Genomic DNA, 5,931 nt, shown 5'->3' with positions numbered 1-5,931 from the left:
CCCCCCCCCCTTTTTGTTTCTGGATTGATTTCATCAATTTTCAATGTTTGTCGAAAGTTTTGATTTCGTTTAGGAACATAGAGTTTGAAAAGTTGAAGAGTACAGATTATTTGCGTACACAGAGAAGCAACAGAAACAAGATAAGAATAATAAAGCTGACGTGGGTTGGCTTGTTTTGATTCTCTTTCGTTTCTCGTAACACGTTTTCTGTTTTTGCAAATGGAAATGGCAAAGCGCTTGAATTTTTTAATGAAAATCCTCACCCCAGTTTACCCCGTGCAGTTAACATTGAAGCGGCGCCATCCCAGCGAGCGATTAAGAGAATTTTTAAGGACGTCAAGGGTATAGCGATTTCCTCTCTGTTGGTTTTAGCGATAACTTCTTCACTGTCAAACATTTCTCATAACTTTTCGTTCTCTATTTCTTCCCTGTTACTTCTCGAACTTTCTATATACAAACTATAACTCGTACCATTTAACTTCCTACAGTCTCAACTACAGAATAGAACAAACACATTTAAGAAACGATCAACATTGAAACAGTTATAGCAAAAAACAAATAGGACGAAATTATGTCGAATTAAAATGCTTCGCTATTCGTACTGTTGACTACTGGAATACTTGCGTATTTCGATACTACTTGGTCCGTGCGTAGCAATCATGGCAACAGTGGAAACACGTGGTGCTTTAAACCGCAAATTGATAAAGCATTAATATAGCATTAATAAAGCACTAATTTGAGGTATAATACTCCACATGTTTCCATGATTACCACAATTGTACCCGACATGTTTAGGTATAGATACGTATATTAGCTTAATGTCCGGTAATATACTTTGATTCATTCTCCTTCACAATTGCCTCTTCTTCAAACTCGATTTTCTCGAAAACAAAGCCTCGCGTGAACAATTTTTGTTCTACATTTTCAACTTATTTTTTTATGTAGAGTCACCCTCTCTTCGCTTGTACTATCAGTTACCGAACGCCCTGTATACAAAATTCTCTTCATCCGGTTCGTCGTTTAAGGGCGCGTGTAACCCATGGAAGGGTCAAGAGGACGAGGGTGGAGGCGAAGGAATCAGCAGGACGAACAAAAAGGCGCGCGTGGAAACAACCTCGTGCTGAACGAGAGAGAGAGAGACGCCCCCATGTCGACTGGTGGATCGCTACAATGGAATCGACAGTTCGATGCAGGGAAGATCGTATATCACGTCACACGTCCAGGGCAGCGTGTGTGCACTTTGCACGCGTAGCACCCACGATGAAAAGGATGCTCGCGAGGAGTGGTAGACAAGCCACTGGGGGCTCCGTTACGCCGCGAAGTCGTAAAGTCACAAGGGGGATGGGACCGCCGGGAGGGTGAGGGCGTTCGATTACCTAGGGAGATACGGTTTTTCCGCGCCAGGTTTCCTCCTGGACGCCCGAGAGACCCAGGAAGCAAAAAATTCAATAAAGTGCCGATGAAATAAGCCGACGGAAGGCGGTGGCGACGAGCCCCGGGGCCGCGATTTGTTGTACCGTGCGAAGTGGAGCGAGAACCTAGCCCCCTCCTGGCCCCCGTACTCCACCTGTCCTCCTTCACCCTGCGAAGCCTGGTGCTCGTTGGAGCGGCTTTAATGCAATTATCCATTGACACAATTATTCGTCAAGTTCATTAAATTTCTATTATGGAAACGCCTGTTCGTTTTACCAGCCGCCGACGACCCCTTAACGTTCCCGCCCGCGCCGTCTCGTCTGGCCGCTCCAGATCGCGAGTTCGATGCTCCTATCGGAGGGTGATTCTTGACCCCCGATCCTCTGGCGTCGACTGGCGCCGCCACAGAGACCGTACGTAATACCAACCATTCGGCTGGAAGGGTTTGTTCACGGTATCGCGAACCGAATTAACAAAATTGAGAATGAATAAAAGATGCTCGGAGGAGTCAAAGTGACGAATGGGCGACTGATGCGTCGACAATTTTCAATATTTTTTAGTGGAAATTTATGGAGGTGTACATCGACGATTTGCATTGTTTTCTACGCGTATTCGAGTTTGAGCTTTTTATATTGTGTAATTTTTATGTGCTTCTGGCATTTCTCCTTGCTATGATCGAAACGATGGTAAAAAGTAGCTCGACTTTACGTTTTGTTGCAAATAAAAATATCGTTGCTTTTATTAAAGGCGAGTAAGACAAACAGAAACACTTTATCTCTCCCCGTGAATTTAAGCTACGTAAATAGAGTAGTTGTGGCCCACCTGTAGCAAGGTCTCGTTTCGACTACAGAAATTCATTTTTATATGCTGCGAATGGAGCATGTATCGCTCTCTTATCTTCGTTTACATTTGATGAGAGGTCACCAGGGACCATGAATTCTCAAGATCGCGACTCTAAAGCCATCTCTGCCAGATTTGGTGTCGCTACGACAAATACGGCACCTGTGCGCGTTTTCCATCCTGAGTGTTCCCGTACGGGAACGCTCGTCCTTTAAGGGTTAACCGCTGTGTCATGGGACTACCGTGCCGCGAAGACGGCTACACAGCGTGGTGAATGTCTCGACAACAAATCTAAAGACTTTTTACTTCGTGGAAACGCGACGAACTCGCCTTTGGCACGTAGAGCAAAGCAAACTTTATTAAAGTAACTTTACCTTAAGGCGTGGTCGAGCTTCGATATTTAAAAGATGCGAGTTTCTTCAATTTCAAGCTCTGTAGTAGTAGACGTTATCATTCGAAGTATTATTTGGGAAAATGACGGAAACAGTTTTGATAACAATGAATGATAACATTTCCTCAACTCGAAGCATCAGCTTTTAAATGGTACGAAATAATTTCCGCAACGATACTTTTCCCTCCAATCTTTCTTTAACGTAATAAAAACACATCGTGCATTTTAGCTGTTTAAACAGGAAATTGTAATTTAGTGCGGGGTAATGCTTGGTTTATTCAATAACTCTGGCCTTGAATGTCATTCTTACTGGCTGCAATTGAGTCTAATACGGAGTAATTTAGCGAATAAAACTCCAAGAAACAAGTTTAAGTACTCAGTCATCCGGTGAAATTATCTAGAAACGGTAAATTTCATTAGCCGTGTTACGAAATTCAGATGGTTAAAAATGAAAAAGAACAATTTCAGCAAAGACAATTAATTACACACTTCTCAGGAAACCACCTGTTTCTATTAGGTAACACGTTTCAAACCTTCATTAAAGTTTATTACGTAGTGTACGTAAATCACCCGACTAAAAGTGTGCTGATTGATTCTGAAAATTTCATGCTTAGATATTCTACACCTTTTCCAAACGTTACACAAATTCCACTCACCCCAAACATTCAACACTTGTGCGGCGTTGATTTCCATCGTGATAACTCGGAGTAGAAAAATCACATCCTCGTTAAAAAAAAAATTAACAAAATTAACGTAGAAATCCCAAACTTCCACCTCTGGTTTACGAAAATCAACAAGACTCAAAAATGTAAAAACTTTAACGATCCGTCGCGATTCGTTTCGCAGAGCCTCCCTTTCCTGCTGCTACTTGGAAAATCACTGGCCAACGGAATCCCCTAACAGCGTTAAAAACGCGAGACTTCGAGCGTCAAAATGCATTCTTTCGAATTCTCCTGGGGTTATTTCTCATAAAAGTACAAAACTTCGAAACTGGGTGCACGGCGAGCGATTTATAGCGTCCCTTAAATTTTCTCCCGGAGTGTAGCCCTTAAAATTGTTACCAGAATTGTTCATGATTAAGAACTGTGCCAGCATTTTTCTCCCCGAAACTGCGCCGTGAGCGCAAAAAGGTTAAGAACCGCTGCTCCAACGAATAAGAACCCTCTCGATCGTGCCTTCGTACCTCTCGCCCGTCTCGTCGTCCGTCGTCGACCCTCTTCTACCGCCGATATCGCTCTTTTTTCCCCGCAACTTTCTCTGTCTGGGACGCGGACGCGAAGTAATTTTTTGCCCGTTCGCCGGCGCCAATTGTTTGCCAACGAGATATACTCTCGTTCGCAAACGCACTCGGCAATCGAGCCGTTCGATTCGCGAGTCGAACAAATAAATAGTGTCACCCGGGACAAATATTTTAACCGCGCGGTTGACGATCCGGGTATCGTCGACTTTCGTCGATGGGTTCGCTTCCTCGCCGCCCCCCTTTAAGCTCGCTTTTCATTTTGCTTTTGCTCCCGCAGACCCCTCCCTTTTCCGCTGCCTTTTTTCTGCCCTTGCCCGCGTGCGCTTGTTTGCCTTTTTTATTCTCTCTCCGCCTCCTAATCAAAACGGTCGATACGCACACACGCACACCCTCGTTGCGCCGAGGCCGAAGTGAAATTACAAAATTTCACGGAAGCCCGACCATACGACTCTTTCGCGCAGCGCGATTAACCTCTCGTTCATTTTTAATCGAACGTCCTGTGGATAAGTGTGACGTGCGCGTGGAAAAAGTCTCGAACGAGGGTGGAGTGTGTGTAGAATGTGCGTTGAACGGGTGTGGAACGTGTGGTGGATGTCTGGAACGGATGTGTAATGTGTAGGAAGTTTATTCAGAGAACGCGGAGAAAATGTAGAATTTGTGTTGAATTTATGCATGATATGGGCTCGACATGTGTGAAATGTGTGTACGATACGTATTGAATATGCGGAAAGTGAGTATACGAAGTGAATAAGTGTGGAGTGTGTACGGAATATTTATCGGATGTGTGTAGAATGTCTGGATCGTGCGAGAGAAAAAGTAAAATATGGAATAAGTGTAGAACTCGTCGGAAAAGCAGAGAATGTGCAAATGGTGTAGAAGGAACCGGGAATGAGTGGGAAAAAATGGAAGAAGTAAGAAACGCGTGAGAAAAGTGTAAAATAAGTATAGAACGTGAGGTCAGTACGTGGAAAGTATGGGATGTATGGGAAATACGTGAAAACAATATAACATTTGTGTCGGATGTTTGCGCAGAGTAGGAAACACTTGACATTGAAAAATCACAATAAAAACTCACCGTGCTTCTTTCGAATTTCGCACCCATTCCATACAAATTCCACGCTCATTCCAGCCTTTTCTCGTACATTCCAAACGTCCTGTACGTCCGGCAATACAACCTCCTGCTTCGAACAGCTAAACTCCAGGGTTCGTTTTAAATCGCGATAACGTGGCCAACAAAAATCGGCGTCCCGTTGAAAAAAAAAAAAAAGAAAGAAATATCGAGGGTGCGATATAAAGTTTAAGTCGTCGTTAATGAAACTTGAAAGAAAAATTTGTTCGAAGTCTGTTCACTGGTTGAATGCCGAGCCACGAGAAAAATACTCAGTAAAAAAGATTAAACCGAATACTTCTCGTAGACTTTACAAGTTTTTTCTAAAAATGCTCGCAATGTGCAACTCTTCTCTTAGACAATAAGCAATGCTATTATAATGGAATTAACCTTTTAGCCATTGTAGAGTAAATTACACAATTTCACGGAAGCCCGACCATCCGAGTCTTTCGCCGGTGCGATTACGCTTCCGTTCATTTTTAATCGAACGTCCCAATCCTCTGGAAGCCCGACGTTGGCCAATTTCGTCTGGATTTCCAGCAGCTTCCCGCGGGTACGTACTTTGGAGGGACTGCGCGCTCGGGGATCTCCTCCAGGGGTGCCTCTCTATTTTTACACGACCGCTCGTCCCTTCAACGCCGTCCACTGAAAAATTCAAGTGGCCCCGCGCAAAACCCTTCTCTAGGATCCCGAATTCGCGCAGTTTGATTAAACCACGTTTCGAAGCGACAGTTCCGTACGCGTGACCGTAGGCTACCTCTGTAAGGACACCTATTTTATGTTAACGTACGCTGTTTCGCATGATTTAACCGTGTACGGTCGTAAGTCGTAAGGCAGGGACAGTCGTACTGCTCAGGAGGTAAATCGAGATATGCGTGATAGGACATTCGCTCCGTTAGGGTCGTAAGTCAGAGCAGGCTCGAGAGGATGCCTTTACAG

The sequence above is a fragment of the Hylaeus anthracinus genome, unplaced genomic scaffold (genome assembly GCF_026225885.1).
Source record: "Hylaeus anthracinus isolate JK02 unplaced genomic scaffold, UHH_iyHylAnth1.0_haploid 5, whole genome shotgun sequence".
Taxonomy (NCBI): Eukaryota; Metazoa; Arthropoda; class Insecta; order Hymenoptera; family Colletidae; genus Hylaeus; species Hylaeus anthracinus.
Note: the sequence above shows the minus strand (reverse complement) of the source record.